Source organism: Procambarus clarkii, chromosome 28 (genome assembly GCF_040958095.1).
Source record: "Procambarus clarkii isolate CNS0578487 chromosome 28, FALCON_Pclarkii_2.0, whole genome shotgun sequence".
NCBI classification, from domain to species: Eukaryota; Metazoa; Arthropoda; class Malacostraca; order Decapoda; family Cambaridae; genus Procambarus; species Procambarus clarkii.
In genome coordinates, this window is record NC_091177.1 from 22,252,102 (window position 1) to 22,264,800 (window position 12,699).

At 41.9% G+C, this 12,699-nt stretch overlaps 1 protein-coding gene across 3 annotated transcripts in view; it reads right to left on the reverse strand.

The window, feature by feature from the left end:
* Positions 1–11,546, reverse strand: part of LOC123755056 (SET and MYND domain-containing protein 4) — an 84,286-nt gene extending 72,740 nt beyond the window's left edge. Inside the window, exon 1 of one of the 3 annotated variants that reach the window (XM_045737518.2) lies at positions 11,427–11,546. The gene's annotated coding sequence lies outside the window, so the exon portion shown is untranslated. The remainder of the gene's footprint in view (positions 1–11,426) is intronic. The other 2 variants (XM_045737520.2, XM_045737519.2) reach the window with 2 other exon arrangements.
* Positions 11,547–12,699: the final 1,153 nt, after the last annotated feature.

A 12,699-nucleotide genomic window follows, 5' to 3' on the forward strand; every position in this document is an offset into this window, starting at 1 on the left:
AAAGAATGAGGTGATTTGGTAAAATGCTATGCCCAAGATAACTATCCGAGTGCCGGCGGTGGGGTGGTTCAAATAGCCTCGGCTATCACCTCATTATGTCCGGTCGTGATGGTCAAGTGGATTAAGGCGTCTTGTACATACCAGTTGCGTTGCTTCTGGGAGTATGGGTTCGAGTCACTTCTGGGGTGTGAGTTTTCAGTTGCATATTGTCCTGGGGACCATTCAGGCTTGTTCGCATTTGTGTTCCTCACGTGTGCCCCAAAGAATGAGGTGATTTGGTAAAATGCTATGCCCAAGATAACTATCCGAGTGCCGGCGGTGGGGTGGTTCAAATAGCCTCGGCTATCACCTCATTATGTCCGGTCGTGATGGTCAAGTGGATTAAGGCGTCTTGTACATACCAGTTGCGTTGCTTCTGGGAGTATGGGTTCGAGTCACTTCTGGGGTGTGAGTTTTCAGTTGCATATTGTCCTGGGGACCATTCAGGCTTGTTCGCATTTGTGTTCCTCACGTGTGCCCCAAAGAATGAGGTGATTTGGTAAAATGCTATGCCCAAGATAACTATCCGAGTGCCGGCGGTGGGGTGGTTCAAATAGCCTCGGCTATCACCTCATTATGTCCGGTCGTGATGGTCAAGTGGATTAAGGCGTCTTGTACATACCAGTTGCGTTGCTTCTGGGAGTATGGGTTCGAGTCACTTCTGGGGTGTGAGTTTTCAGTTGCATATTGTCCTGGGGACCATTCAGGCTTGTTCGCATTTGTGTTCCTCACGTGTGCCCCAAAGAATGAGGTGATTTGGTAAAATGCTATGCCCAAGATAACTATCCGAGTGCCGGCGGTGGGGTGGTTCAAATAGCCTCGGCTATCACCTCATTATGTCCGGTCGTGATGGTCAAGTGGATTAAGGCGTCTTGTACATACCAGTTGCGTTGCTTCTGGGAGTATGGGTTCGAGTCACTTCTGGGGTGTGAGTTTTCAGTTGCATATTGTCCTGGGGACCATTCAGGCTTGTTCGCATTTGTGTTCCTCACGTGTGCCCCAAAGAATGAGGTGATTTGGTAAAATGCTATGCCCAAGATAACTATCCGAGTGCCGGCGGTGGGGTGGTTCAAATAGCCTCGGCTATCACCTCATTATGTCCGGTCGTGATGGTCAAGTGGATTAAGGCGTCTTGTACATACCAGTTGCGTTGCTTCTGGGAGTATGGGTTCGAGTCACTTCTGGGGTGTGAGTTTTCAGTTGCATATTGTCCTGGGGACCATTCAGGCTTGTTCGCATTTGTGTTCCTCACGTGTGCCCCAAAGAATGAGGTGATTTGGTAAAATGCTATGCCCAAGATAACTATCCGAGTGCCGGCGGTGGGGTGGTTCAAATAGCCTCGGCTATCACCTCATTATGTCCGGTCGTGATGGTCAAGTGGATTAAGGCGTCTTGTACATACCAGTTGCGTTGCTTCTGGGAGTATGGGTTCGAGTCACTTCTGGGGTGTGAGTTTTCAGTTGCATATTGTCCTGGGGACCATTCAGGCTTGTTCGCATTTGTGTTCCTCACGTGTGCCCCAAAGAATGAGGTGATTTGGTAAAATGCTATGCCCAAGATAACTATCCGAGTGCCGGCGGTGGGGTGGTTCAAATAGCCTCGGCTATCACCTCATTATGTCCGGTCGTGATGGTCAAGTGGATTAAGGCGTCTTGTACATACCAGTTGCGTTGCTTCTGGGAGTATGGGTTCGAGTCACTTCTGGGGTGTGAGTTTTTCAGTTGCATATTGTCCTGGGGACCATTCAGGCTTGTTCGCATACATACATACATACATACATACATACATACATACATACACGTCCAGTCAGCATATAGCTATTTCGTGACAAAATCCAATACAGTTTATATTGGTGAGACGCCACTGTGATGAGTTTAAATATCACAGGAACTGTAGGTTAATGTGTGACATAAGTGAGGTTAGATGAGGCATCTACAAGCATCAGATGGAGTGTTGTGGAGGCTGGTGGTACTATGCCCAGATGTTGGAGGGTGAATTTGACTCTCCCACCCTCCCTCCCTCCCCCCCCCCGACATTGCCCGCAGAACGTCTAAGGTTACTTCCACTCTCGCTTACCACGGGTATAACCCCCCCCCCCCCCAACACACACACATGCATCAGATTCTTAACTTACAATATTTATGATTTACCAATTTATGTTACTACACTGACTCTCAATTCCACAATATTGTGTAAACTTTGATGAATCGCACGTCTATGGATCATCCAATAATGTTAGCAGACTTCTAGATGTTACCACTGCTAGGTTTAGGCTCAGCTACAAGTACCTCTGGGAGTTTGTACCATCTGATGATGTAGATTTGACTAAATGTAAAATCTGTCAGCAGAACTACTCGCATACTTTGCGTCATTATATAATGGAATGTGAAAAAATAGCAGAATTCAGAGATAACACCGTCAATGGTGTACAAGAAATGTGTAAGTACTTCATTCATAATGATGTGCTGCCCGAAATCTTAGCGAAGTATCCAAAATTTGCTTACTGTAGGTTATGCATGCACATGACTGCAAAGCTGCCGCCTAGTTGGGTGGGTGTGCAGCAAGACTAGTAACTGTGCGACTCACTATAGATGTAAGGTGCCTTGTATAGTGACTTTTGTGACTCTTGTTGAATCACTTGCGATACAAAAGATTATTGATGTGTGTATTTGTATAGGTGATTGAATATGTATATGTATATGTATATATATGTACATGTATGTAAGAATATGTGTACATGTATATATAACATTAATAATTGTGTAACTAGCGTCAAAAGATTGTTATTTGCCTAGCTAAACGAACTAGAGGGATCAGTTCCTCAACCAATTATGTGCCTCTGTAATCCTTTACACCACCGCCCATGGATGGGTATAGGATGCAATATAAAGAAAGAAATTAAATTGTAACTTACCTTATCTCCTAAATGTCAACATATGTCAGTTCAGTTCACGCTGTTGATCTCAATTAGTCTTAAGTCTTAGTTTTTAAAGTTTTTCCCAAATTTTGCCCAAAACGCTGTGCGTCTTAATGCTTTAGGCATAGTATATACTTGTTCTTTCTTGAAATTCAACATTCTACTTGTAACTCCCAAACCGCCACCACTCCCAACACCAACACCCCGTGGGAACTAGTGGAATTTATATCTATTCTTGAGCTTTAGTTGACCTCATAACCCATCTCGTGAGGTGCCCGGGAGTGATAGTGGACCCCATACAAATCCTGTGAAAGGGAGTGGACCCAATATACTCATCCTGTTGGTGATAGTGGACCCGATGCCCATCCTGTGGATGGGAATGGACCCCTTACCCATCTTGTGGGTGCTAGTGGACCCCATACCCATCTTGAGGGTGCTAGTGGACCCCACACCCATCTTGAGGGTGTTAGTGGTCCCCATACCCATCTAGTTGGTGGTAGTGGACCCCATACCCATCCTCTGGAAGGTATTGGACCCCATACCCATCTTGTGGGTGCTAGTGGACCCCATACCATCTAGTGGGTGGTAGTGGACCCCATACCCATCCTGTGTTTGGTAGTGGACCCCATACCCATCATGTAGGTGCTAGTGGACCCCATCCCCATCTTTTGGGTGCTAGTGGACTCCATACCCATCTAGTGGGTAGTAGTGGACCCCATACCCATCTAGTGGGTTGTAGTGGACCCCATACCCATCCGGTAGGCGATATTGGTCCCCAAACTAGCTGTGTTTACACTGTGGTATGACAACAGTGTTTACACTTTAGTATTACAGCTGTGTTAACACTGGTAATGCAGCTCTGTTCATACTGTTGTATTACAGCCGTGTTCACACTGTAGTATTATAGCTGTGTTCACACTCTGGTATTAAAGGTGTGCTCAGTCTGTAGTATTACAGCTGTGTGCACACTGAGGTAGTAACGCTGTGTTTACACTGTAGTATTATAGCTGTGTTCACACTGTGGTAACACAGCTGTGTTCATACTGTACTAACCTAATTGTGCTTGCGGGGGTTGAGGTTTGACTCTTTGGTCCAGGAAATACCACTGTGGTATCACAGCTGTGTTCACACTGTAGTATTACATCTGTGTTCACGCTGTAGTATCACAGCTCTGTTCACACTGTGGTATTACAGCAGTGTTAACACTTTAGTTTTTTTCAGCTCAGTTCACACTGTGGTATTACATCTATGTTCTCAGTGTGGTATTGTACCTGTGTTAACACTAGTATTACAGCAGTGTTCACACTGTAGTATTACAGTTGTGTTCATACTGCAGCATTACTGCTGTGTTCACTATGTAGCATTACAGCTGTGTTCACACTGTAATATTACAGCTGTATTCACACTGTAGTATTACAGCTGTGTTCACACTGGTGCATTACACACTGTGGCATTACAGCTGCATTCACATTGTGGCATTACAGCTGCATTCACACTGTGGCATTACAGCAGTGTTCACACTTTAGTATTACAGCTGTGTTTACATTGAAGCATTACAGCTGCATTCACAGTGACATTACAGCATTGTTCACACTTTAGTATTACAGCTGTGTTTATACTGGTATCACAGCTGTGTTCACACTGTAGTATTACAGCTGTGTTTACACTGTAGTATTACAGCTGTTTTCACACTGCGGAACTACATCTGTGTTCACACTTTAGTATTACAGCAGTGTTCACACTGTAGTATTACAACAGTGTTCACAATCTGTTATTACACCTGAGTTCACACTGTAGTATTACAGCTGTGTACACATTGTGGTATTAAAGCTGTGTTCACACTGTAGTATTACAGCTGTGTTCACACTGTAGAATTATAGCTGTGTTTACACTGTATCATTAGAGCTGTGTTCACACAGTGGTAATATAGCTGTGTTCACACTTTAGTATTACAGCTTTGGTCACACTTTACAATAACAGCTGTGTTCATATTTGTATCAGAGCAGTATTCTCACAGTGGTATTACAGCTGTGTTCACACTGTAGTACTACAACTGTGTTCACACTGTAGTATTACAACTGTGTTTATACTGTTGTATTACAACTGTGTTCACACTGTGGTATTACAGTTGTCTTCACAATGTGGTATTACAGCAGTGTTCACACATTAGTTTTTCAGCTGAGTTCACGCTGTGGTATTACAGCTGTATTCTCACTGTGGTATTATAGCTAAGTTAACACTAGTATTACAGCTGTCTTCACACTGTAGTATTACAGCTGTCTTCACACTGTAGTATTACAGCTGTCTTCACACTTTAGTATTACAGCTGTCTTCACAATGTAGTATTAGAGCTGTATTCACACTGTAACATTGCACACTGTGGTATTACAACAGTGTTCACACTTTAGTATTACAGCTGTATTTACTCTGCGGTATTACAGCTTTGTTCACACTGTAGTATTACAGTTGTGTTAATACTGCAGCATTACTGCTGTGTTCACTCTGTAGCATTACAGCTGTGTTCACACTGTAATATTATAGCTGTGCTCACACTGTAGTATTACAGCTGTGTTCACACTGGTGCATCACACACTGTGGAATTACAGCTGCGTCCACACTGTGGCATTACAGCAGTGTTCACACTTTAGTATTTCAGCTGTGTTCAAACTGTGGTATTAAAGCTTTGTTCACACTGAATTATTACAGCAGTGTTCACACTGTAGTATTACAGTTGTGTTCACAATATGTTATTACAGCTGAGTTTACACTGTAGTATTACAGCTGTGTTAACATTGTGATGTTAAAGCTATGTTCACACTGTGGTATTACAGCAGGGTTCACACTGGAGAATTCCAGCTGTGTTCACACTGTAGTATTACAGCAGTGTTCACACTTTAGTATTACAGCTGTGTTCTCACTGAAGTATTACACTAGTGTTCACGCTGTAGTATTACAGCTGTCTTCGCACTGTAGTATTACAGCTGTGTTCATATTGTGGTTTTACAGCTGTGTTCACACTGCAGCATTACAGCTGTGTTCACACTATAGTATTACAGCAGTAAAGATACTGTAGCATTACAGCTGTGTTCGCACTGTGGTAATGCAGGCATGTTCACACTGAAGTATTACAGTTGTGTTCACACTGTATTATTACAACTGTGTTCACCCTGTAGAATTACATCTGTGTTCACACTGTAGTATCACACTTGTGTTCACACTGTGGCATCACAGCTGTGTTCACACTGTGGCATCACAGCTGTGTTCACACTGTGGCATCAAAGCTGTGTTCACACTGTGGTGTTACAGCAGTGTTCACAATTTAGTTTTTCAGCTGAGTTCACACTGTGGTATTACAGCTGTGTTCTGTGGTATTATAGCTGTGTTCACACTAGTATTACAGCTGTGTTCACACTAGTATTACAGCTGTGTTCACACTGTAGTATTACAGCTGTGTTCACACTGTAGCATTGCACACTGTGGCATTACAACAGTGCTCACACTTTAGTATTACAACTGTGTTTACTCTGTGGTATTACAGCTGTGTTCACTCTGTAGTATTACAGTTGAGTTCATACTGCAGCATTACTGCTGTGTTCACTCTGTAGCATTACAGCTGTGTTCACACTGTAATATTACAGCTGTGTTCACACTGTATTACAGCTTTGTTCACACTGGTACATTACACACTGTGGCATAACAGCAGTGTTCACACTTTAGTATTACATCTGCGTCCACACTGTGGCATTACAGCAGTGTTCACACTTTAGTATTACAGCTGCGTCCACACAGTGGCATTACAGCAGTGTTCACACTTTAGTATTACAGCTGTGTTTACACTGGTATTACAGCTATGTTCTCACTGTGGTATTACAGGTGTGTTCACACTGTAGTATTACATCTGTGTTCACACTGTAGCATTATAGCTCACACTGTATCATTACAGCTGTGTTCACACAGTGGTATTACAGTTGTGTTCACACTGTAGTATGACAGCAATGTTCACACTTTAGCATTACAACTGTGTTTACACTATGGTATTACAGCTGTGTTCACACTATAGTATTACAGCTGTGTTCACACTGTAGAATTGCTGCTGTGTTCAAATCGTATCATTACAGCTGTCTTCACAATGTAATATTACAGTAATGTTAACACTTTACTATTACCGCTGTGTTTACAATGGTATAACAGCTGTGTTCACACTGTAATATTACAGCTGTGTTTACACAGAAGTATTACAGCTGTATTCACACTAATATTACAGCAGTGTTAACACTGTAGCATTACAGCTGTGTTCACAATGTGGTATTACAGTAGTGTTCACACTTTATTATTATAGCTGTGTTCACACTGTATTATTACAGCAGTGTTCACATTGTAGTATTACAGCTGTTTTCACAATATGTTATTACAGCTGAGTTTACACTGTAGTATTACAGCTGTGTTCACATTGTGGTATTAAAGCTGTGTTTACTATAGTATTACAGCTGTGTTCACACTGTAGTATTACAGCTGTGGTCACACTGTGGCATCACTACTGTGTTCACACTGTAATATTACATCTGTGCTCACACTGAAGTATCACAGCTGTGTTCACACTGTAGTATTACAGCAGTGTTCACACATTACTTTTTCAGCTGAGTTCACACTGTGGTATTACAGCTGTGTTCACACTGTGGTATCACAGCTGTGTTCACACTTCAGTATTACATCTGCATTCACAATAAGGTATTTCAGCAGTTTTCACACTTTAGTATTTCAGCTGAATTCACACTGTGATATTACAGCCGTGTTCACACTGTAGTATTATAGCTGTGTTCACACTCTGGTATTAAAGGTGTGCTCAGTCTGTAGAATTACAGCTGTGTACACACTGAGGTAGTAACGCTGTGTTTACACTGTAGTATTACAGCTGTGTTAACACTCTGGTATTACAGCTGTGTTCACACTGTACTCACCTAATTGTGCTTGCGGGGGTTGAGTTTTGGCTCTTTTTTCCAGGAAATACAATTGTGGCATCACAGCTGTGCTCACACTCTAGTATTACATCTGTGTTCACACTGTAGTATCATAGCTGTGTTCACACTGTGGTATTACAGCAGTGTTCACACTTTGGTTTTTCAGCTGAGTTCACACTGTGGTATTATAGCTGTGTTAACACTAGTATTACAGCTGTGTTCTCATTGTAGTATTACACCTGCAGTCACACTATAGTATTACAGCTGTGTTTACTCTGTAGCATTACAGCTGTGTTCACACTGTAATATTACAGCTGTGTTCACACAGTAGTACTACAGCTGTGTTCATACTGGTGCATTACACAGTGTGGCATTACAGCTGCGTTCACACTGTGGCATTACAGCTGCGTTCACACTGTGGCATTACAGCTGCGTTCACACTGTGGCATTACAGCAGTGTTCACACTTTAGTATTACAACTGTGTTTACACTGTAGCATTACAGCTGTGTTCACAATGTGGTATTACAGCTGTGTTTACACTGGTATTACAGCTGTGTTCTCACTGTGGTATTAGAGCTGTGTTCACACTTTAGTATTACAGCAGTGTTCTCACTGTGGTATTACAGCTGTGTTCACACTTTACTATTACAGCAGTGCTCACAATGTAGTATTACAGCTGTGTTCACACTATAGTATTACTGCAGTGTTCACACAGTATTACAGCTGTGTTCACACTAGTATTACAGCAGTGTTCACACTGTAATATTACAGCAGTATTCACACTGTAATATTACACCTGAGTTCACAATGTAGTATTACAACTGTGTTCACATTGTGGTATTAAAGCTGTGTTCACAGTGTATCATTACAGCTGTGATACTAAATATAGCAATAGCACACTGTGTTCACACTGTAGCAATATAGCTGTGTTCACAGTACTCACCTAATTGTGCTTGCGGGGGTTGAGCTTTGGCTCTTTGGTCGTCAGTGTATCATTACAGCTGTGTTCACACAGTGGTAATATAGATGTGTTCACACTTTAGTATTGCAGCTTTGGTCACACTTTAGTATAACAGCTGGGTTCATATTGGTATTATAGGAGTATTCACACAGTGGTATTATAGCTGTGTTCACACTGTAGTATTACAGCAGTGTTCACACTGTAGTATTACAACTGTTTGCACTGTGGTATTACAGCTGTGTTCACACTGTGGTATTACAACTGTTTGCACTGTGGTATTACAGCTGTGTTCACATTGCAGTATTACAGCTGCATTCACACTGTAGTATTACAGCAGTGTTGACACTGTAGCATTACAACTGTGTTCACACTTTAGTTTTACAGCTGTGTTTACACTGGTATTACAGCTGTGTTCACACTTTAGTATTACAGCTGTGTTCACACTTGAGTATTACAGCTGTGTTCACACTTTAGTATTACAGCTGTGTTCACACTTAAGTATTTCAGGTGTATAAATAAATAATCATTAATTACGTTGCCAGCAACGTATTGTGGGTAAGCCGCGACCACCCCGGTGTTCACTAGGAAACAGTACTTGCATGTGTAAGAGTTAAAGATAAACTTGAGATTGTTTTACAGAAGATACTAGTATGGATATGCCTCAGATTTACGAGTGCTGCAAGTTTCAACAATTAAATTGTTGAAACTTCCAGGCTAGCATCATATGTCTCTGTTTTAAGATTCAGTGTCATATGTGAGTTTTAGAGAGAAAGTTATTGTCAGTGAAGCCTCATTAGTGACACGATCGCACGATGTTATCCAAGAATTGTAAATGGGATTACTGTGGTGAACCTTATGTTGAGGTGGGATTACTGTGATGAACTTCATGTTGAGGTGAGATTACTGTGAAGTTCATGTTGAGGTGGGATTAATGTGGTGAACTTCATGTTGAGGTGGGATTAGTGTGAACTTAATGTTGAGGTAGGATTACTGTGAACTTCATGTTGAGGTGGGATTACTGTGAACTTCATGTTGAGGTGGGATTACTGTCAACTTCATGTTGAGGTGGGATTACTGTCAACTTCAGGTTGAGGTGGGATTACTGTCAACTTCAGGTTGAGGTGGGATTACTGTCAACTTCAGGTTGAGGTGGGATTACTGTCAACTTCAGGTTGAGGTGGGATTACAGTCAACTTCATGTTGAGGTGGGATTAGTCAACTTCAGGTTGAGGTGGGATTACTGTCAACTTCAGGTTGAGGTGGGATTACTGTCAACTTCATGTTGAGGTGGGATTACTGTCAACTTCAGGTTGAGGTGGGATTACTGTCAACTTCAGGTTGAGGTGGGATTACTGTCAACTTTATGTTGAGGTCGCACTATGTCGAGAGGAAGTGAGGTGACGAGCTCGCCCGGGGCTGTGTGTGCTTTTGCGCTCGTACTTACCATGTCGGTCTGCGTGTACTCACACCTACTGCGTGTGGGTGTGCCTGTACTCACGTGTATCACGTTCACACTGTAGTATTACAGCCGTGTTCACACTGTAGTATTACAGCCGTGTTCACACTGTAGTATTACAGCCGAGTTCACACTGTAGTATTACAGCCGTGTTCACACTGTAGTATTACAGCCGTGTTCACACTGTAGTATTACAGCCGTGTTCACACTAGTATTACAGCCGTGTTCACACTGTAGTATTACAGCCGTGTTCACACTGTAGTATTACAGCCGTGTTCACACTGTAGTATTACAGCCGTGTTCACACTGTAGTATTACAGCCGTGTTCACACTGTAGTATTACAGCCGTGTTCACACTGTAGTATTACAGCCATGTTCACACTGTAGTATTACAGCCGTGTTCACACTGTAGTATTACAGCCGTGTTCACACTGTAGTATTACAGCCGTGTTCACACTGTAGTATTACAGCCGTGTTCACACTGTAGTATTACAGCCGTGTTCACACTGTAGTATTACAGCCGTGTTCACACTGTAGTATTACAGCCGTGTTCACACTAGTATTACAGCCGTGTTCACACTGTAGTATTACAGCCGTGTTCACACTGTAGTATTACAGCCGTGTTCACACTGTAGTATTACAGCCGTGTTCACACTGTAGTATTACAGCCGTGTTCACACTGTAGTATTACAGCCGTGTTCACACTGTAGTATTACAGCCCTGTTCACACTGTAGTATTACAGTTGTGTTCACACTGGAATTACAAGTGTTTACGCTGTAGTATTACAGCCGTGTTCATGCTGTAGTATTACAGCCGTGTTCACACTGTGGTATTACAGCTATGTTCACACTGGTATTACAGCAGTGTTCATACTGTAGTATTGCAGCCATGTTCACACTGTAGTATTTCAGCTGTGTTCATACTCTAGTATTTCAACTGTGTTCTTACTGCAGTATTACAGCTGTGTTCACACTGAAGTATTACAGCGGTGTTCACTCTGCAGTGCTTGATCACCACTGTGGTCAATATTTACTAATAAATCTCGCCTCAGCAGCTTAATCTGGGTAAAAATACATAATAAAGTATTACATACTTAGTGTGGAGTATGGCAGCGTCCCGTCCAGCGCTGTGGGTGTGGCTGACTGAGGCGTGAGGCGGCCGTCCACAGTAGAGAGGCGGGCGGACGGGTCCAAGACCTGTGTACTGCTACATGCTGGCGACGACGTGGCCGTGTTTTAATACACATTTGTAAACATTTTATAATTACGTGTTATATAACAACTAATGTGTGTTAATTACAGGTCTTGAATGAATGTAATTACAAAGAAACATTTTGTATAAATTTACTCATATAATGCTACTTTTAGATCAATAAATATATTAATATATTGTACTAAATAAACACAGTTCCTTCGTTGGCTACTCGTGCTCATGTGCTGACCCTAGAGCATATACATGTTAGAGTGATCAGACTTTTACCTCAGTATCCAGATGCTATGGCTGGTCGCGTGACTACTGGAAACGGTATGTGACCTTTTTCACTTATGGAGACACTGAAATACTGTAGTCTTATTTAATAATTGTTACATACAATAAACAAGCGCAGTTTACTATATTACTTAAAAGATATAAAAATGGTTATTAAATATGGCTCACATACATATTAATATAGATTACCATAAATAGTTGGGAAAGGATGTCTGGCTTATCGAGGTCACCCTTGGCCAACCATAAATACTGACCTTCGCCAGGTTGCAAACCAAAGCAGTTGCCTAACTACCGAGTACCTATTTACTACTGGGTAAACAGAAACATCAGGTAAAAGGAAATGGGCCCAACCTTCTCGGTTTATCCCGGGAGCGTTACGCGTCACACCACAGCCTGTAGAAAAAAATGTAACAATATTAAACATAAATCAAAAAGCTAAGTTACGGCCAAAATAATTGACCACTTAACTATATATTGGAAATTGTCCATACTTATGGGCAGAAGTATACCAACAAAGAAAATAGAAACGGTATAATACAAAGTTACAAACGGTATAATACAAAGTAATATATTACAAAGAAACGTAATATAATACAAAGAAAATACAACAAAGAAAATAGAAACGGTATAATACAACAAACTTCAGGTACAGAGGACCACAATGTTCCCAAACAACCACATCAAAGCAGGGAGCCAGGAAGGGTTCACTCACATTGCTGTCTGCGTTACAAAGAAACAAATGTACTCCCCTCTTTCATTACACAGAGAAATTACATTATCGTGTTATATCAATGAGAAAATCCACAGGAGCCATGATGAGGATTCGAATCTATGCGCTGGATATTCCCAGATGCACGCTCTAAACGATTGCGTCAATA